Genomic DNA, 22,703 nt, shown 5'->3' with positions numbered 1-22,703 from the left:
AGTGGAACAGGATTTTGGCCCTAAGTTTGCATTTAATGTGGTTACAATATGGTATTGCATTATGTTGTGTGTATGTGCATATATAAACACACAATATGTATGTAAAATAATGACTCTATATATATATATAATCAAGAAAACAAGCTAAAAGCAAGGATAAAGAATAAAGTAAAGACTTAACTAAGATTGTTGATTGCAGACCAGCCCAAATAGCTTGTGTTTGGAGAGAGCAGACTTTCTCAGTTTGTTTTATATAATGCCTTACAGGAATGCTAATGAAGACAACAGGGCTCATTAGAGGAAGATACTGTTATTTTCATTTGTTTTCTTTTTTTTCAGAGGAACTGATGCATTTTTCCTGCAGATTGAATAAGGCTATGGATGTGTGAACCTGTCTAGGAAACAGAATTTTTCCCCCCACTGGCTCTCTGCCTATTTCTACAAGCAAACCTAAACCAGCCTTTTCAGAAAGAGTTGGCTAATATTTATTTTTGTTATTATTCAGTGTTTGTTGCTACGCATCCCAGATGTATCCATGTAGTTCCAGAAGCAAAATACTGCAAAGATCCACTTTTATATTTCATTCAATGTTCACAAGTCCGTGGTTAAATAGACATGTGCTTGTCAGATGAGGGGCCCTAGAATATGAAGACTTTGTGGTCGGGACTGCATCTTCCTCTTTGCATTGATATTCAGATGTACATTCATTCATCAAATGTATATTCATGTGCATTCAGATGCTAGAAACCCATTCTTCGCATCTGACAAAGCAGACTGTTGCCTGTGAATGCTCATGCCTCTCTGAACAAGTTAGTCTCTAAGGTGCTATCCTTCCATACCTTCTACCTGGTACATTCTGTGATCTATAGAGTTGGAGAGGAATTGTGTGGGTTTTTTTAGCTTCATTTTTTGTTATATCTGAATTTTTTTGGTTAAAATGATTTTGTTCCAACAAAACTTTCATTAAGAAGTACTCTCAGGTTTAGAATGGATTTACTGGTCAGAGGAAGACCCACCTTGAAATGGCAATATCTCAGAGCATGTACCTCAGAGGTAGAAGACCATGAACTTGAATCTAGGTGCCCCCCATAAGAACTGAGTGCCTAGAACATGAGGATATTTTATCCCCTTGCCTCTCGCCCATATGGTTGATCTGTGTCTCATGCTTTTCACCACTCAATCTGAAAATAAAAATGTCATTTTTATTCTACCATCTTTATCACATTTTTTTGCATCATGAGAAAAAAAACAATAACATTTAAAACCCAACGTTTGGCATAAAATGGATTTTTTTTCTTGCCAACTCTATTGATCTGTCAATACAGTTCTGAAAGAAATCCTGCCCTCATGCATTTTCCAGCTGTGAACTCCTGTTGTCTCCCCAGGTATACTGATGTAGCTTTAGCAAAGTTTCTTACCCTAATCATAGCATGGGATGAAGTAAGCTGTTGCTTATGACAGCATATGCATTTCTGAACAAGTTAGTCTCTAAGGTGCCACCCTGCTCTGCCTTCTTCATAAGTCGAGATGAACAAAGGATTGGGATTTTGTCTTTTTCAGGTGGGTCCATTGTTGGTATGTACAGTTCACATTTTTATTCTCACTTATATCAGTGTTATTTCATTTACATCAGCACAGAGTTAGTCCAGATTTATGTCAGTGTACAGTAGGGAACAGTTTGACTCAAGAAATGGCCACAATGAGGATGGCAATGCAGTGAAACCACAGAGGAAATGAGATTGGATTTGAAGATTGAACAGACCAGTATGAAGATGAGGGACAGAACAAAATCATTTGCCATATTATTTGCTTAACAAGTTGCCCTTCTTTTCTGCACTGTCCTTCTCCTACCAGTCCTGGGACCTGAATTAAGATCTGCTTTTGGCATGAGCAGTCTTGGTAACATCACGTGGGCTGATAGAGATTTTCCAATCCTGTGACCCTTCTGTCCCCTGCAAGCAGAAGAAGTATAATTCTGTGGGAAAGTTTTGCCATGTGAGAAATTAGAACAGAGTACTATACCGAGAGTGCTAGACCTTAGAGAACTGCCTTTCCATTTATCACCATAAATAGGTGGCCTTTTTGAAGGCCAAGGTGAAAGAGACTTAGAATCAGGGACCCATTTGGGACAAGAGAATAAATTAGAGTTCATAGGAAGAGAGGGATGGAATAGAAAGAAAAAAAAAAAAGGAGAATCTGGTACATTTGGGGAAAAAGAGGGAAGGGAATGGATGGATTGAAAAATTGGAAACTTGGGGGTAGTTGATGGAATTGAATCTTTAACTGCTTGAGGCCTTTCCCATTAGTAGTGGGAGGTTCTGTCATGAAGGTACTAGAATGGCAGTCAAGAAATGTTATAAATCTTGTTTCTGTCACAGATTTGTATATGACTTGGGACCGTATATAGGGTCAAAAAGAGGGAAATAACACTTCTTTCCCCCTTTTTGAGTCTTTCTTTCTACCTAGGTTATATACAAGGTGGAGACAAAGACCAAATATAGACCAACTCCGTTCCCCATGGTCAGCTCACTTCTGTGGAAGTATGGGAAACCACATCTCAATAAAAATGTAAATATTTATACAGAGTGGAACAGTCCCAACAGTGGTCTGGTACTCCTTATCTGGACCATAAGAGGTCTAGATTCCAGCCAAGAGTCTGAATCTGGTAAAATAAGAGTATGAATCTGGTCTTACGGCCCAAGTTGCTAGTTATTCTTTCTCCCTGTCATTCCTCCCTGCCCCCCACAATGTCTTAAAACCCCCGCCCCCCTAATGAAAAGCAGAATAATTTTTGTAGATGTCAAAAAGTTCTGTAGGGCAAGAAAATTGTTTCCCATCCATATCTGTTCTCCCTTCCAGCTGATACGATAGCCTCCTTCACATTGCATGGTGATCTCATTTCCTATTTCCCTCCTAGAAGAAACAGAGCAGTGCCTCCTGGTTTTCAAAGATGGAAAACAACTCGTGTGTGAACACCAGTTCTGATTTGCTTAGGAGCCCACCAGCACCTCGACAAGATCCCAGCTGTCTCAAATGCGGGAAAAGTGATTTGTTTTGTTTTGTTTTTTCCTGACTGCAGTAAAATATAATTTGGCAGAAATAATGAGATTCAATTGCTCATAAGTAAATGGCAGCTTAAACAAAAACAGTTGGGCAGTAATTGTTGCTGTGTTTTCAGGGTTTTTTTTCTTCTTTCCCACAGCAAGCGTTGTCATTGACTTTATCAGTGCATGTTAGCCATTGGCTAAGGTTTTGGTTAGCCCAACCAAGAAAAGAAAATTAATTTACAGTTTTGCTAGCTAAGCAGACCATGTAGCTTGGTTCCAGTTCTATAGTTTTCCAAGAAGCTTTTGAAACATCACAGGACACATTTTAGCTCTTTATTAGTGTTCTTTTGCTCAGTACCACATGATTGCTGCCCGTCAGATGCCAGGACGTTGGTGGTCAGGCCTGGAGGCAGATCAGGGATTAGAGGTTTACCAGATTGGAGCATGGGCTATTGGTACCACCTTAGTCGGGGGGGGGGAGGGCTTGTGCCCCCCCAGCAACCAGTCAGGGGGGCACCAATCTCACCAACCCGGGGGGGAGTCCACAGCCAATCTTACTGACTGCGAGGGGTGGCCACGGACAACCGGGAGTGGCCATGGTGCTTCATCCAGTTGCTCCCACTCCCCAGCCTGCATTCCTGCCTGCCCCCCTGCCCGTCACCTAAGTGGAGAGTGCGGCCTATCAGGGGATGCACCAGTGCTCTCAGGGGTGCATGTGCACCCCTGTGCACCCCCTATGCATTGCCACTGGATTGGAGGACACAGGTTTCAGAGCCAAGGCCACAGAATCAGGGCCATGGAGTCAAGTCTGAGGTTAGCTGAGCTGAAGAACAGGTTAGGTCCAGCCAGGTCAGGAAGCAGAAGTCAGGAGACAAACAACTTTTAGGAGCACACTCAACTATCAAGAAGAACCTTAACACTTCTCGCTTTTCTCTCCAACCTTAAATAGGAGAAGTGGCTGGTCTGGTTTCGCTGATTAGCCAACTGGGTGGGAGTCGGGGCAGGCACAAAGCCTTGTATACTGCTACAGACCTTGTCCATCCCCTAGTAACTATAAGGGGGAGGGGGGAGGGGATTAGGCTGGGACAAGCTACCCCTCTGGTGAGGCCAAGATTTTTGCTTCATGGTTGCACTGATAGTGCCTTATATCTGCAATAGTCCCAATTATACCAATAATTTACAAATGTCAAAGAATATCTAACTGCATCCGAGAAAGAAAATGAATTTTCTAAAGGTTCATGCACTCTTTAATAAGCCCATGAGTAAAAATACTCCCATTGAGCTCAGTGGGCTGTATATCACTTTAATGGAGGGACAAAAAACATTTCTCTTCCATCCTATTTCTTATCTGGTCCTAGGTCCAGTGTTAAAGAACCATCAGTGGATGTTTGGTAACGATTAGGTGAAAATGAGTCATCCCTTCTTTCCATGTGGCAGTCCATCAGCACTCTACTGGGATAAAAGCATCTTAGTAGCAATGATGATAATAATGAGAACTTGTTTTTGTTGATGTTCTCAGGTAGGAAATAAGCCAGTAACTCAGCACAGAAGAGGAAGCCCTAACAAGAAATAGTTTCAATGACTGGTAGATCTTGAAAGTTAGTAGTAGATACTACTATGGTGATCTCACCTGGCTTCTTAAAAACCATAGAGAGTTTCTTCATACTGCATGAGAATGACTCCCAGGCCTATGAACTTATTTCTAAAAGTGTCTTATGCCTTATACAGGTGAAGTTTCCCAATGACATAATGGTGTTTTGGACCACTATTAGCCAATAGAGCTTAACCTGAGTGAGGCATTGAGGACAGGGCTGACTTAAAAATACAACAGTGATATGTTCAGATAGGTCTTAGCTAGCATCCATCAGCTGAGCCCTGAACTAAGTGAGAATCTTGCATTTGGGGTTGTATGGTATTGTGATATATATGCAATGTATCATTTTGGCCTGACAAAGGATTCTCCTGGTTACTTCCCCTCCATGTTCATTTTGCTTTTAGTGAGGATGTTTAAAAAACATTAAAACATAGGGTGGATATCCACCTCAGACAATCCCAGGAAAGCTTCTGAGCCAGGTTTCAAAAAACCTTCTGAATGCCCTTTCCTTCTCCTGTACTGTTGCATTACTTATCGGGTGTCAGCTCCATGCTGTTTTGCACAAATCAAGGAAACATCTTTAGCAATCAGCCAGAAAGCCTGCTTTCCTATCAATCTGTCTGGTTTTTCACCTTGCCAAGCAGAGAATGCAAATCAATTTGAAAGTGGAGATGGAAAGCCGACCGGGTTCAGAAATCTCCAGGTGGGGAGTACCTGCCCCCAACACATTACACAGTTCAAACAACTTGCAAAGCCTAATAGCCAAAAAAACTTTCTATTAAATACAGCCAGCCAGACAAATCATAACAGGATAGGGAGTCTTTTAAAATAGCTCCTGGAGTGGTCCCATCATTGAGTCATAGAAAATCAGGGTTGAAGGGACCTCAGGAGGTCACATGTTGTCCAACCCCCTGCCCAAAGCAGGACCAGCCCCAACTACATCATCCCAGTCAAGGCTTTGTCTAGCCAGGGCTTCAAAACTTCCAAGGATGGAGACTCCACCACCTCTCTGGGTAAACTGTTCCAGTGTTTTACTAACCTCCTTATGAGAAATATCAATCTCAACTTCCCTTTCTGCATCTTGAGCCCATGGCTCCTAGTTCTGTCATCTGCCCACACTGAGAACAGCCCAGCTCCATCCTCTTTGCACCCCCCCTGCAGGGAGCTGAAGACTGCTATTAAATCACCTGTGAGTTCTCTTCTGTAGGCTAAATAAGCCCAATTCCCTCAGTCTCTACTCAGAAATCATGTGCCATAGACCCCTAACCTTTTTTGTTGCTCTCTGCCAGACTCTCTCCAAATTGTCCATGTCCTTTCTGTTGTGGCAGGCCCAAAACTGGACACAGGACTCCAGATGACTCCAAATGTGGCCTCATTAGTGCTGAGTAGAGGGGAAGAATCATCTCCCTTGATCTGCTGGCATCTGTCCTGGCTTTTCCATGCCTCCATTGTGAGCTGGGTAAAATAGATAAGTCTGGCAGGGGCAAGGTATAATTCAGTCACCAGAAACACCTGGAAATGGGTGTGGGTTGGTATGTTTAGCTATATTATTCATGACCATACCAATAGCCTTAAACTATGCCCCATGTTTGAATGCCTCTGTCCCACACAGGAATGTTGCTGGAAAGATGGAAAAATAATTCTGTTTTTTTCTAAAGTACCAAACATCCGATATGACTTCTGCCCAATCTCCTCCTCGGTATGGCACCAATGAGCCTTAATCCTTTGTACCTTTTCCAGCTCTTCTTCTACTGTCATTATCCCACCTTCTTCCATCATGCCATCAATTCCCTTATTTTAAAATGCTGTATGTATTCTTTGGATCCAACTTACGAAGGACTTGGATCAAGCCTAAGAAAGTCTTACCTGGCCCAGGGCAGCACGGGGAAATCAGGCAGCACAAAACTGCACTGAGCAGACTGTCCCCTCTGCCGTCCTCTCCGCTGTCCTTAATCCCTTCTGCAGAGGGACCCAGTATCAGAGGTGAGGGTAAGTGCAGGAGGCTTGGATGCTCAGGGGAAGGAATAAGGGATGCTCAGGGGAACTGATTCACAACCCACAGAAGAGGGCCAGGGCCCAAAACTTTGCTGATCCCTAGTATGGAGAGTCACACAATGCATCCATTGCATTTTGAAGGCATTCAACTACATTACTGATTTCCTTAGCCATTCACATGGCTTTCTTCCCTGCACATAAAGTGTATATGTTTCATATGAGCTTGGGAATGTAATAGTAACTGTATACAGGATATATATATTAGCTTGGGAATGTAATACATCCAGGCTGTGAACAAGGAACAAGGTGAAGGGAATCTTTTCTATTTTGAGGAGGGATGGAGGAAGCACTTAGCTGAAAAGTGGCACTTAAGCAGTAGTTCATTAAGTGATTTCAGGTGACAGACCAGGGTAAAATAAGAAGAAATTTAGCTAGTTGTATGTTTATTCAAGGAAAAGAAATATCATCATTAGAATCAGAGAAATAAAAGCTAAAAATTAATTATAGGTCTTGTCATCCATCTCTGTTGTGATTTCTGGATGGTGACATACAGCATGGTAGCAGTAGGGTTGCTCAGTACTTCCCCATCAAAACTATGTTTCAGCAAAGAAAAGAACTTCTAATGAAACTTTTTTTTTTTAAGTATATGTTTTCTGTGGAAAAGTTCCACTGTTCGTTAAAGATGAAATGTTTGAAAACCAAACACATTTCAGCTTCTGGTTGAAAACCAGAATGATTTACTTGGAAATGCTGAACACGAAGCCTCACTGGAGCTGTGGTTCAGGACCCTCATGCCTCTGTCCTGTATAGACTAGACCCAGCATCCTTTCTCGCCACCATCTCCAATGCTGCACTGCAGTCCTATAGCTCCCCTGCTTCATGGTCGCATCTCTGCAAGGAAGAAATCAATAGTGTGTGATGGCAGCCACAGCCCAATCAGAGAATATATCCCTTAAAGGAATATGGGTATAAGAAACACTAACGCCATATTTCTCATGACACTCTACAATATTATTTCTGGATCAGCTTTCCCCCCTCTCATTCTCAGCTGAAAATGTTCATTTTCTTTCAAGGATTTTTTTTTCCCCCCTCCAACCATCTGTATTCACCAGTGCTTTTGTCAGGGTTAGTTTTGCACTATCTAAGCAATGGGGCTTCCCCTACTTCCCTTGGGAGAATATTTCACAGTCTGATAGATCTCCCCATTACAAAGAAATGACTCCTGATGCCTAGCCTACAAACTCCTTTCCTTAATTTCCTCCCATTAATCCTAGATGAGTCCCTTTGGACCGTTCTAAATAAATCCTCTCCCTTTTTGGAGTTTGCTCCCTTGAAATGCTCAGAAACAATTATCATACTCTCCCTTGGTTGTCATTTGGTCAATACATATTTAGTTTTTAAACTGCAGAGATGAACCCCTTGTGGATACAGGGTTGATCATATGTGTGTTATCTTCTATTTGTTCTTTTTAGTGAAAGCAGAGGTGTAGAAACAAGTTCCAGATTTGATCAAAGGCATCTAGTTTCTCACTCTATTCAACAGCCAGTCATTCATATTTTACTGTTTCCAGCGGAGCACTGACCCAGTAATCAATATTAAGTCTTAATATTTTTCTCTAGACACAGGGGCTTGAAGGGAGCATTTATGTTTATGAGTTGTCAGTGTGAAGGTTGTCATTTGTTATAATTAGACCTGTAATTATCATAATTAAAAGAAAATGTCATTAACTGAAAGTGAATGCCGCTCCTATATAAGCAAAGCAGGATATTCTACTTTTTTTTTCTTTTAAAGGAAATGTTTAAAACCCTAAAAAAACAGGGAAAAGAACAGCTCAGGAAAGGCTGATGCATTTTTTTAAACTATTCACAGGTCACATGTCCTTGTAAAGAAATGGGCCCTGGTGAAGTACCACATTGCAAATTCCAAGACCAAAGTTAACACAGTTTCTTGTCCCTGTGTAACCTCAGTTCTAGGCTATGTTACATAAATTAAAGTGTATTCTCACACTTCAGTAATAACAGTTTCTTGCATCTATGCAGCACTCTTCACCCAAAGAGTTCACAGCTCTTCACAAACAGTGAATGTAGGTGAATGCCTACAGTGGATGTAGGTAAATACTGATATGCCTAGTTGTAGATGAACAAAACTAGGCCTAACCTATCTGTCTCTGTGTTACAGTTCCCCCCCCCCCCCCCCTGCACCCAGCCAGCCCAAGCCTGATTTGTTCACTTCAACTGTAGGGACTTATAATTTTAGCTATGGAAGTCTACAGTTCACTCACTAGTGTGGACCAAAAACGCAGAGGCTACAAAGCAGAGGTGGGCGAGTCGAATGCCACCCTGTAAAGCAGTGTTGTTTGTAGAAATATGGAGATTAGGGTCTTCTTCTTGTACGTGAACCATTAGATGACACCAAATATTGTGTGTGTGTCGGCGGTGCGGGGGGAATATGTTTGTATCTCACTTCTCCCAACTTCAGCCCTTTTCTATACATATTTAAATATCCATTCACACACAAAGAAAACAACAACAACAAAAAAAGATTCTGCAGGCAACTGGTGTTACTCCAGCTATTGGTCTCAGGGCTTTTAGCACTATTGGAATATGCCTGGATACTATGTCTGCAAGTGCAGTATTAAGAACTTAAGTAAAATAGACAATTTGTGCTTTACAAATGGGTTCCTGGGTCTAGCTCTTAACTTATGCCTTATATTGCTACCATCTACTAAACAGAACAGGTCAGTCCTGTTCATAAGTGCCAGTTTTCTCTATAGGGAGAACTACTGGAGTCTGCTCTTTCTGCTCTTTCAGTTGTGAATTTTATTCCAGATGCAGCATGTGTGAAGTTAGCTGAGTGCGGGTCAGTAGCTGCTCACCTCTAATGTAAAGCAAGCTTGGTGAGTACTTTCTCAGAGATGTCATTATACTGTCACCAAGTGAAATGCAACAGGTGATAGCCTCAGCATCTGCCTGTGGGAGAATCTGAAATTATGGAAGTTTATTGCATTCCATTTATCATGTTGTGGTTGTTAGCATGCTGTTTTATAGACACATTGCTCCACAGTGTAACCATTTTAGTGTGCAAACTCTATGTTTTTAGTTTAATTTGCAACAGATATGATATAAAGATAAACAAGATGATGTCTCTCACCCACCAACTGGAACTGTCCCCAGCAGTTTGCTAGCCATCAATCACAATGAGAACAGAAGTCCTCCCACAATCCACACTAAAAACCTTATTTGCAAAGAGGGTAATGAGGCAATGAGCACATGCTACGTAGTTTTGTTCAGCTCTATCGGGAAAAACTTGAGAAGAGTGTGGGGAGGGGGCTACGAGGACAATTGATCCATCCTTTTGATAACATCAGTGGCAAAAAGACCACCCTTTCTCAATGGAAAAAAAAAAAAATATATATATATATGCATACCTTTTGTAAGCAAAACACTAGCTGTTTTAATGTAGTTCAGCTCCAAGGACCAGATTCTCATCCACCTATGACAAAACCTAATTAAGATTCTATTCCACCCACTTTAAGGCCTTGAAAATCCATTAGTGCATCTACTTTTGTAACATCATCCTCTTACCCTTTACACTGGATCCATCTACACATTCATTAATGTGCTTTAGGTAATGTGCGTTAAATCTAGTACCTTAGGGCACTTTTACACGTGCTCCAAGAGCTGCTTTAATTAAAGCACTGCAGCGTCTCATATATCAGCATCCCTGAGCTTCAAAAGGGTGGTGGAGGTGTTTGAAGCTTGCTGAGCTTTAGTTCAAGTGTCCCTGCTGGCATTTCAAAGCACAGGGACACTGATACACGAGACACAAGAGGCTGATGAAGTGCGATAATTACCATGCTCCACCAGACTCAGTTAATCAAGTTATTACAGTGCATGGGAGCAGCCTTTGAACTTGTGTACAGGCACCCTCCATTGAGAGGTACTAGAAAAAGGCACATTCGTCTATTTTAATCTGTATTAGTTAAAGAGCACGTTTTTTTGTGATGCTTTAATGCTCGTTAAAATAGGCGAAGGTGCATTCAAACATATGTGTAAACACACCCATAGAGTCACAAAAAGAAGTGAAGAAGAGGACCCATCCATCTTTTGTATGAATGACTTCAGTTCCCTAAGAGGTGGTCTAGAATCTGGCTGTAAAAGACCCACCAAGAGCTGGCACTTAAGATGAATGACTAACCTGTGTTTGTAGTACTTCACTTGGATGCAAAGTGATGGCTAGAAAATGGTATTTAGAGGTTTGCTTTTGGGAATTAGTTTAAAGGTAACGTAGATATGCATTAGAATAATGGTCCAGGGCAACAGCAAGGGCTAACTGATTTCTAAAAAGCCTGTGTGAGACAAAGTTTTTTCAGGGCCCGCTGTGTCTGATACAGGCAAGCAGAGAGCAGACACACAGGCTGGGAATTGAAGCCAAGTACTACACTGTTCCATAAGATGGGATAAGGTGGCACCAGGTCACAGTGCCCAACTGCAGGGCCCTTGAGATTTCAGGTATTGGGGAATAAACCAAATTAGGAAAAGACCAGTAAAGCCCAAATTAGGATGTGTGTATGTGACACAGTTGTGAAACAAAGGAATATGCTGACAGGACAGAGCATGGACAGTATGACAACCACAGAAAAAAAACAGTCAGAGATGCCCAAAGATGAAGAGTCATCACAGAGGGGAAAAAGATACAAAAGGAGGGATTTGAGAGCAGCATGGGCAGAGGACACACCACAAGCCCCTCTCACCCACCCCACTGGGGAAGGGTGGACCTCAGCCTCCAACCTCCAGGCTGTTGACCTCTGACATTCAAGAGAGAACCTAAGGTTGAAGCTCACGTACTGGCCACATGTACCTTGACTCTGATGACAGCTCTAGGGCTGGTAGAAATAGAACTGTTTACATTATTCTTATCTGCTACCACTGTCTATCAATAACATTTGCCTATTATTGAATGGAGAGGTCATGGTCAGTCTGAAGGTTTGGGTCCTCCCAAAACAAGGTATGTGGGTCATGAATCCAGTGCCAACGCAAAGGATATGCATTCAATTCCTGGATCTACTACAGGAGCCTTTTGTGGTTTTAGCTCATTGACTTAGTTCCCAGAGCTTCAGTAAGAGCCAGATCTGTAAAGCAGGTATACTGCTGTTTTCTCCCAACCTTTGTTGTCCTTGCTGTTTCCCTTGCTTTCTCCCAACCTCTGTTGTCCTTGCTTATTTAAAGTGTAGACTCCTCTGGACCTGAGCTCTATTATATTAAGCAGCTGTGTAGTGCCTTGCTAAATTGAGGCCCTGATTTAGGTATTCTGTACCCTACTGAAATGATACCAATACTAATAATGCATTGTTACTAAGTATTAATCAATTAAATAATACTGTTAACATAAATAGTAGTATTATCATTTATCACCAACATCTTAACTTGGGCATAATCAAGAATTTATTCTCAGAAGTGAAAATAATTACTTTTTATGTTATGAATATAAACAGTGATGTTTTTGCTTAAAGGTATAAACAATATTTTCTTTTCTGTTTGAAAATTCAATGCATATGATAAAGACTCGCTGTTGCATTGAAATGGAAATTACTGAATAGCTTTTAGGTTCTGAGTTTTGTTAGGAATTTTTTTTTTTTTTAAATAAATGTATGTGTAAAGACATCTTTACATCTCTCAGGAGAGAAAACATATTTTACTGACAAACCCGACGTCAGCTATTAGTCTGAGAAATCCTACTGAAATGGTTGTAAAAATAAGACCTGCTTTTCTAAATATACATATTGAAAAAGATCATTGTCGTTAATTAAAAGTAGGTATAAAATAGTTCCCCCGTCCCAGAATGTCTTTTTTGAGATTTCAAAATCTTTTTTTCCCATTTCAAATCATGAAAAGTCAGTATCTCGAAAAAATGTCTGAAGCTAAAAAACTTTAAAAAAGAAAAATATATAGATTTTGAGTCAAAGTATTTCATTTTGATATTTTCATTTCAATTTCATTCATTTTTATTCATTGTTTGATATTGTTATTTATTCATTTATTCAGTCCATTCTAGGCTGAAGACTCCACATCCCCCCATCTAGGAGTTGCTGAAATGGGGTCATCTTACACATTGGAAACCTTTTTCTCTAACAGTTTCAAGTTGAGAAACTCATCAAAATCAACTCTTTTGCACAAAAAAAGGTTAGCCTTAAATGGATCATTGTCTTTCTCTTTAAAAAATGTCAGAAAAATTCCTGATCAGCTCCACTGTTAAGAGTTACACAAATGATTCTTATTAAGCAAGGGTAATGAATATTAATTAAACTTTTTTTTTTTTTTAAAGGGACTTTTTCCTTATGTAACTGGCCTCATGAAATGAAGTATACTCAAAAAGGAAAGATGAAAGCAGCCATCTTATTTTTATTACCTAAAGCAAATGAAATGCAAACACTAATTCAACAACACTTACAGTAAGGGCCATTAGGATTTTGCTATTTTTACTGTATTTTACATGGAAAGTACTTAGGTACTACAATGATTGTCTTTGGTACAAAACTCTAAGATGATCCGTCTACTGTATCTGCTCACATAGTTATATTGTAAAGTCCCTGGGAAGGGAAAATGTTTTCCTATATAGGTAATCCAATAAGGCTCAATCTTAATTTGAACCTCTGGGTACTGCAAATATTATTGAAACAGTAATGGATAGATCTAATATTTGATACATCCATTTTTGATCTGGATATTTCCCCTTTAAAATACTGCTGGCGGAAAAGAAACAAAAAGAGAAAGGGTCCTTGAAACACAGATGTAATGATCTGTATAAAGTTATTTCTTCCCAGGCACCACCACGATGCCCCAAAACGAAGCTATTTGAACCAAAATTAGAAAAGCAAAAGAAAAAAAAAGCACAGGAAAGGTTCTTTACTTGTTTAATTTGACCATTTTAATGGAGCATGTTGTGTTTATGTCCTGACTTTTTATGGGAGGAATTAATGAAGCTGTTTTTCCATTTAAGGGACTAGAGGGATTTGAGGAGCCATTGAGAGGTTACTGCTCAGGCTAGTGGTCTGTGGTCCCATGCTGTGCAGAAAGACTTGGCCCACATGCATTTCCAAAGGGATGCATGTGTTATATGTAAGCAACAGCTGTTCCATTACCTCCCTTCAAATGACTCCATAAAGCAGAGACCCTTTTCCCAATGTGTTTTAGTTGCTCTTGTTGAACAGCTTATGTGGGGCGTGATCCAGTCTGTGAAAGTCAACAGGAGGCTTTCCACTCGCTTCCATATGCCTTGGATCAGGCTTGTGATGTGTTCGTGAACCTTGATTTGCTTCCCATGACAAAAACAAACAAACAAAAAAAAGAAATCTTCATTTTAGTCAGCAGCAAGCATTTTATTTCCCATGCTTTATATGGAGCGAATCATAAAGGGGCAGTTTCCAAAGGTTCAGAGCTCAGGTTTATTTCTAATTAATCTGAAATTTAATCAAGCCTCCTTAGTTTGTAATTAGGGCTGTTTGATACATTTTGCAAAGATACTTTGTTCAGAGAGGCCTGAGCTTTTGTCGGTGACAACTTACCTGGTTACGTGCATGTGATGAAATAAGCTGTAGCCCACAAAAGCTAATGCCTCTTTGAAGGAGGCATGGTCTGCAAGGTGCCCGGCTGCCCTGCCTTGTATTTACACTATGGTTGTGTTCACGGGCTTCAACCAAAACAGTGTAAACAAAGGGAAAATCAAAGCCTGCCTCTTAGAGCAGGTCAGGAAGCAATCATTGATTCCCTTTTTTCCCCCCTGTCATTTTTCTGGAAATCAAAAGTGTTTAAATAATATGGTTATTTTAGTACCATTTTTGCTTAGCATCAAGACACTGTTTTGATAAGGCTCAGTAGTGTCCTGTTGTGATAATTCAAAAAAAAAAATAAAATAAAAAAGAAGTTAATAAAGGTTAAAATTGGAGGCTAACGCTTCAATTTTATAAGAATGAAAAATGCTGATTGATGTTATTTATTTTTCCTGAATTCGGGGACAGAAGAAATTGAAACTGGAATTCATTAGGAACTGGAAATCTGGCTCTCTCTTGGCACTAATTATTATCTGCATCTAACAGGCAAGGATATATATAGTGATACAGTTGATATAATGGGTGATGGTCCTGGTTTGAGCAGGGGGTCGGACTACATGACCTTCTGAGGTCCATCCCACCCTATTGTTTTATGCTTCTATGAATAAAGGTACAAATACATTGAATCACAAGTCCAAGGTTGCCCCCAAAGCATGTGAAAAAGCTAGGTACAGAATCTCCAGTCTCTCTCCAAAGTCAGATGTGTATAAATGTTGCTTCTTTTACCCCAAGATCTTAGCTGACTTCTTATTTATAATAGTTGCAAAGCTATTACTGACCCTTTTTCTTCTAGGCCCAAACAGTAGTATCGTGATAATATTATCTTCCTTGCTAGTTGGATTCCCAAAGTGAAAGTTGTACAAAAACAAAGTGGGAAGAGGAGGTTAGATAGGGGTCATCTGAACCCAGTACACTTTCCTGCCTATGCAGGGGGTCGGACTCGATGATCTATTGAGGTCCCTTCTGACCCTAACATCTATGAATCTATTGGAAGGAATATAGCTGCTCATTGCAGAAGCTTGAAAAAAACATCAATTTAAGTTTGGTCCTAAACATGGGGAACATTTTAGGGACATAAACCCCCCCCCCCCCCCCCCAAAACAGTCATCTGTGTTAATTCTCTGGGATCATTTCCCACCATTGCACCCCTTAATACTTGCAAGTAACAAACTTGCTCTGAAGAGAGTTTACTTCACTTTTGAGAACGTGCTTTGAGCTTGTCATTTGTCAGCAGCACTCACGAGTCCCTTGTCAGATTGCCTTGATGATGATGATGTGCATGTTTTTGTATTTCTGCCAAGGAAATAGCAATGTCAGGACTCTGTATGAGTTAGCACTGATGAGGCATATTTACCCTATACCAAACTGCCTGAATGGCATACTTACTCACTATGTATTTTAAGCATGCTCTACTTGACAATGTATCAAACACTTGAGAACACTTAAGGCTAGATTGTGACATGATCGCGCTGTTGTACTGCCCCTGGAGCAGCTCAGAAGGGAGATTTTGGAACTACCTTCTCCCTCCTGGATTCTCGACTGCTCTAGGGAGGAAGTATGCTATGACAAGTCTATACCTGATGTAGCAGATGCTTGTTGACACACAAGCGCAACTGGAGACACATCTACACTGCTGTCAGAGGCAGGATTGCAGCACAGGTGGGCATCTGCACACCTAGCTTTAATATAGTTATCACAGGTACCAGCAGCAGTGAAGCAGAGCATCACAAACCTCATTGCAGGCTGGTAATCTGAGTACCCAGGGTTCCTGAGTACCAATGCCATTGCATTTTCACTGCCCCTAGGGACTGAGTTAGCTAGACAGAAGCTAATTCAGTCACCTGACACTTTCCTTTCTCTACATCTTACCAGGCATGTCTACATGTGCATTAATGCATTGTAATTAATGCACATTAAGTTTAATATCTGTAATAACAGGTAAAAACTTAATGCACAAAAATCAGCACTACTGCACAGTAGAACTGGCACATGTCTTTTAAGTGACACTAATGCACAATAGATTAATTCTTCCATGACACCCTAATGCATAGTAGAATTTGTCTACTGCACTTTTAGCATCTTGTGTAGACATGCCCACTGGCTCTTCCCACCACCCTGTATGAGTGAGAAATGAAGTGGCCTCTTTGAAACCTGGAAATCAAGGTATGGAAAGTGAGAAGAAGCAAGTAAGATGGTGCCCTTGCACCTCTGATGCAGACTGCTTATCATATAGCCATGAGTCCTGAAGTTTGCAACCCTTTGAAGAATCAGCTTTTGGCAGTTAGAGCTGATCTTGGAAACTAGACCGCACTGGATTGAGCTAGTCATTCTGTGGGAGACTATCTCAGAATGATACATGCCATAAATATATGCCAAGTTGACATGGTTGAGTACTCGGCAAATAATGTACTGTAGAAACCAAATAAGTGGCAAGACTTCATTTGTCTCCATTATTGCTGCTGAGGTGACAGACATGAATACAAGGAAGCAAGGACATTGAGTATTCAAACTTCTCAGGAAAAAAAAAAAAAAGTACCACATACACAGAGCTAGTTGACTGCAAACAATAAGACAATATACTTATGTACTGCACTGAAAACCATTTTGCAAAACCACACATTGAACCAAATCCTGTTTTGGTCAGAAATTGGAGTTTCTCTGCTGACCTTGTTAGAATTCTGTTGGTTTTCCCTTATTTTCACTAAGACCAGATCTGGGTCTTAGTGAAAATAAGCTTTTATTTTTTTCTCTCTTCCCATCTCCCTCTGCTGCTCCAGCTTCACATAAGTGGTCTGAATTGTTTGCTGCAGATCTCTTAACACAGGTGATGGCTTACCAAGACTATGGAGCAATAGTACATAGAGGAGTAGGAAGAGGACAGCCCAGCTGCAGACGCTTCCTCAGCCTGATGAAGGGTGTTTGTGCCCGGAAACTTGCTACAAATGTTTCCAACTATTTGAGTTGGTTTAATAAAAAATATCAGATTTACCCAAAGAACCTTGTCCACCTAGTACAAGGAGAAGGCATTAGGGTTAGGTTTCCCCACATAGGTTCGGGGTTTCAAAATCTGCCAGCATCCTTTGTGTCAGAAGGAGCTATGAATATGAAGCCAGGATTTGCTGACAGGATGATAAGAAGGAGGGAAAGGGGGAGAACAGAAGGTGCCGTTGTGTATATTAGTGTGTGATATCACTCAAAGGGGCATTTTCATTTACATTGGTTTAACCGTTCCACTGAGCACATTAGCCTGTGTGCCTGCTGTGCTGTCTTACCCTCTTCTCTTCTAGCCTTGCCCTTTAATCTCCTTTTCCCCCTTCCTGCTATCAGGATATTATCTTCTCTCAGGTTCATTAGGATACAGTTAGGGGAAATTTTCTGGTCTCGTTATGCAGCTCAACCCTGTAGGCCTTCTTTGGACAAAATTACCATTGCAGTCAAGTGTAACTTATGCCTGAATACAGACTGCAGGATTAGCTTCTGTTAGTATAAGCCTGTTAGTAGTGAGATTGAAGCGGTACCCAGCGGCTAAACTAAGTAGAGGCCAGGACTTCATTCTGCTAGGTGCTGCATGTCCATGTACTAAGAAACACTCCCCCACTTAAATGAGTTTGCAGTCTGATGAGCCAAGAAAACCATTAAGTCCCTTTACAGGTGAGTCTCCAAGTCACGGAGAATTCAAGGGATTTGCCCCACCTCACATCAGAAGCAAGTGGCAGAGACAAGTATTGAACCTGGATTGGCTAGCTCCTGATGCATTAATTAACAATAAGATCACCCTCATTTGCCTAGACTTGCAGGGATCTGATAGACCAGGAAGTCACATATGGTCGAGGGTAATCAGTGCCTGTCTTTAGGCCCCTTTCCAATCTGTATAGAGCAAAAAGAAGAAAAGAGGTGTAGAAATAAACAAAGGAAAGGAAGATGAATGGGAATAGGGGAGAAGAGGTGTTTAAGTCCTGACTAGACAAAGCCTTGACTGGGATGATGTAGTTGGAGCTGGTCCTCCGTTGAGCAGGGGGTTAGACTAGATGTGACCTCCTCAGGTCCCTCCCCACCCTCATTTTCTATGATTCTAAGAAGAAGGGGAAGTTTGAACTTCATGGCATAAGCTCCATGTAGAAAATGTCCTTGGTAGCATGTTGTGGGAATTAGCACTGCTTTCCTTTTAAATTCCTAATAGTGTTATGTGTAGGGGAGAAAAAAATAAAATAAAACAAAACTATTGATCATCAGTCACTGTTTTCGATGGGCAAATCTCCAAGGTTCTGAATTCAACCTGGATAACCAACCAAAGGTTTCCCATCTGTTTGGCACATTTTGGGGTGGCTAATGAGTTGTCTGATCACAAGAGGCTGGTAACAAAGAAAGGAGGGGAGAGAGAAGGGTGAATCAAAGGCAGAAATAAAACAAGCGACAGTCTTGTGATCAAATCCTGAGACACATCCCTGTATCCACAGGGACTGCCTACACATACAAGTTACTATCCATGTGGGGCAAGCTGCGAGATGGATGTCAAAGTTATTAGGCCTGACTGGTGCCAAGCCTGAGAATGATCCCTATTTAAATCCTATTGTAAATAATGGTGGACATGCCAGGATCTTTGATGGGTTTTATCTCAGGTGTTGAAGTGAGATCACAGAAGTAATGCAGTTACATTGGTGCAAACTATTAGAAAAATGACAATCAGATATCCCTGTGATAGCTATCAGCACAATATGCTGTATATGCATCTTGTAGTGAGAACAAGCTCCTACCCCTCTCCTAGCTGTATTAGTACAAGAGATCTGCAATGACTGCTCTATCTCTGCAAGAAAAAAATGGTTCCAAAAGTGCAGAATGAATTTCTAATTAGGTTGTTTGCAATATGAAGAGGGTACTGAACAGGGAATGTTTTATAAGATGTGGCATCCTTCTGAAAAACAAAAAGGGAGGACATTTTGCAATATACTGTACAGTTTTGTTGGCAATAGATTTTCTTAGAGGTGCACCAATCTATCGGTCCCATATCAGATTGGCACTGATATCGGGAATTTTGACAGTATCAGAAATAGGTATTTTTTGGCTGATTTGGCCGACGATGGCCAATTAGTGCCCCATGCATGCACGTAGACACAGTATTAATGTATCAGGAATGAAGCATGGTGGCTTGGAGAGCAGCATCTGGCTGGTAAGTCTGTTGTGGGGGAAGGGGTGGGGGGGAGGGAAGAGCCATGAGGGGTGCAGATTGAGGCCCCCAGAGTGAGGAAGGAAGTGGGTCTGGGGCTGGGGCAGGTGCTGCCCAGCTGGGGCAGGGTGGAGCATGGGACAGAGCCACAAGCAGCTCATCTGGGGGGCACGGGGATGGGGAGGCAGTTCCCGCAACTATGCACACCTCAGGAGGGCATGGGGGAATCTTCTCCCTGATCTACATGTCTGGTGACGGTGTGCTCCTGCTGCAAGCTGGGTCGGGGGCAGCACTGGGCTCTTCCCAATGTGGGGCTGGACCAGGCTGCATTTTGGGCGGGCAGCAGTGGCACTGGGAGGGGGAGTTGTGGGAGCTAAGGCACATTTTGGGGTGGCTGCAGCCCTCCCCACAGTTCCTCTCCCAGTACTCCCACTGCCCACCCCAATCGCAGCCCAGGCCTGCCCCCCAACAGGATGAGCCCAGCACCACCCCAGCCCACAGCAGCAGCCCGCCCTTGCCCCACATGCAGATCCAGGGCACATGCTTCCCATGACCTCCTGGGGTGCCTGCAGCAGTGGGGGCCACCCCTCCCATGCCCTTCAAATGAGCCACTCATGGCTCCAACCTGTGCCACACCCTGCCTTGGCTGAGCAGTGCCTGCCCCTAGCTCAGTCCCAGCCCCACTCCCTCCCTCACTGCAGGGGCTTGGATCTGCACCCCCATTCCCCTTTCCTCCTCCCACCCCTTCCCCAATAACAGACTTTCCAGCCTGACACTGGTCTCCAAGCTGCCATGCTGCACCTCAGCAATTAGATCAGTATCAGCCGTTATGGCTTCCTAAAAATCGGGCATTGGTATCAGCCCTAAAAATCTCTATTGATGCACCCATAGATTTTTTTTTTCCTGGAGTTTCTGTTGCATATTGTCCACTGATTATTGGGAGGAGAAGAAAAAAACAAAAACAAAAACAAACAAAAACAAACAAAACCAATTTTACAAAGGTATGGGAGATACCACAGCTCTTCCATTATGGATATAGGAGTACACTAATATTTTACACACATGCAGTACCTTTCATTAAGTTATATGGGAGGTAAGTGTCATTATTACTATTTTACAAAGTGGAAAACTCATGCACAGTGAAGTCAAGTGACTTATGCAAGGACCCAGAACAAGCCCAGTGCAGAGCCAAGAATGGACCCCATGTCTTTCGATTCCTACGACTGTAGTCCTTGCATGGGCTATACCACATCACAGGCAAATAGAGATGCTGCAAGCTTTCAGAAGCCTTGTTATGGAATATAGCGGGTAAGACTGATGCTTTAGTAGTGGATTCATTAGCTTACAGCTTTCACTGAGCCCCTAAAACTCTGGAGAAGTTACAATCCAGAGTGAACTTTGTAGCCAAGGCCCATCTTCACTTCTGTGTCTTTTTTTGTCATCTAGGAAATTGTCCGGTTTGATTTTTTCGTTAAATTATACTGTAACCTAAATTGAAGTGTCTGTGTGGAAAATGGATTGGCAAAGTTCCTTGGTTGTCTGTCATGTAGTTTATTCTGCTCAAAATGAGATGAGTGCAGTGATGGGAGACAGTAGTAAGTAGAGATTTTTGTACAGATACCTGAACAGCTCTGTGTATATCCCCAACCCCTTAAACCTTGACATGCCAAGATCTGAACGCCTCCTCCATCATACTGAATACTCTCATCTCCCAGATTCTTGTGGGGACATTTTCATATCATTTTGGCTTCTGATCCTGTCTAGTTGGGAACTGGAACATTTCATGAAAATGAAATACAAGGTCAAAATCAATTAACTAAACTTTTCAAAGCAGAGAAGTAAAAGTTTCCAGTTTTTTTTTTAATTCCTCCCAGGGAAAAGGCATCTGCATTTTCATCAGACATATATGAACCGAGCAAAGGTGATGCTGTTTGAACCATGCATCTATTCCCTCTTCTTCTATTGTCAAACAAACCCGCAAGCATTTGTACCTTTCAGGTTGCTAAATGATTTCCCCAGCTACCTAACTACAATAAAATTAAGAAGCCAAGAACGAATGCTGGACTTACCAAACGTAAAGAAAGCAAACCTGGAATTTGAAGAAAAGGTGTGTTTTGGTTGGACAAACCACTACATACCGGAGCTTACTCCGTATCTGCTAGCTCTGGAATCAAAATCTGCATTAGATGAGAAGCGGGATTTTTTAACCCAGTAAAATAGGATATGTTCCTTTAAGAGGGAACAGTCAGGACTTTTGAGAGAGCCCAGCTCCAGGGCATTTGGGTAATGAGGGAGCATCCCTCTGGGAGCTTCAAAGCCTAGGGGAGAGAGCTGAAAAGGCAGCAGCAGTGCAGGAACTGTTTGCAAGAAAAAGGCAGAAGAAGCTTGCTACCAAGGAGGGACCAGGATGCTGTACTGGCATCAAAGGGTGCCCCTCCTTATGCCTAAAACAAGCCAGAAGGGTTCAGTTTTCTCTACCATCACTCAAAGACACTGCTTTACTTGAGGGGACTGGCTGAGGGGAGCAAAACCTGCATGCAGAAACCAGCAGGTTAGGCAACCTGCCTGCACCCAGGTGCAGCAGAGCACTCAGGGAACTAACAAAATCCTGGTTTTTGAGTTAACATGTACATACCTAGCCTGGGATCCTGGTGCAAGGTACTGCATGCATAGTGCAGAGTAAAAAGTGGTGGCTAACATAGGGAACTTACAGGATTTTTGGCTCCTGCATCAATGTGTGTCTTCACATCCCTCATTTTTGTAATGCCTACACTCCCTGGGCTTTTAATGATGAAATCAGTCCTGCTTGATTGCATTGCCTACCAGTGACTGTAGACTAAGGTAGAAGCTCTAAGCTTAATATGCCTGTAAGCTAACAAACAGTCTGTATTCATATGTGTACCTGTGTTTGTATAGTAAAGGGACAAACAATATATTTTGGAGAAATCCATGGATTCTATTTCTTTATTGTTGCATGTCTATGCATTAAGTGTTATGGCGTCTGTGTATGTGCTCACAGCCAAAGCTTGTTATTGAACAGTCTTGAAGCATAAAAATTCAACCCGTCCTGCCAGAAGGAGGGGTCTTTATTTTTATTTTATGCTATTCAGTAGAGCTGACCCTACAGGATAGGAAATTCCCTGCAGACAGGAGAGGTGGGATGCTGAGACTTCAAAACTGTATGTGTCGGCTGGAATATTAAGACTCCAGTCTCTGTAATGGTAACATAAAGGGGATGATTTAAACTCATGAAAACTAGGAAATTTGGGATAAAGACTCCCAGTCACTCCCTAA

Source organism: Alligator mississippiensis, chromosome 3 (assembly GCF_030867095.1).
Source record: "Alligator mississippiensis isolate rAllMis1 chromosome 3, rAllMis1, whole genome shotgun sequence".
Taxonomy (NCBI): Eukaryota; Metazoa; Chordata; order Crocodylia; family Alligatoridae; genus Alligator; species Alligator mississippiensis.
This window is presented reverse-complemented; position numbering follows the sequence as displayed.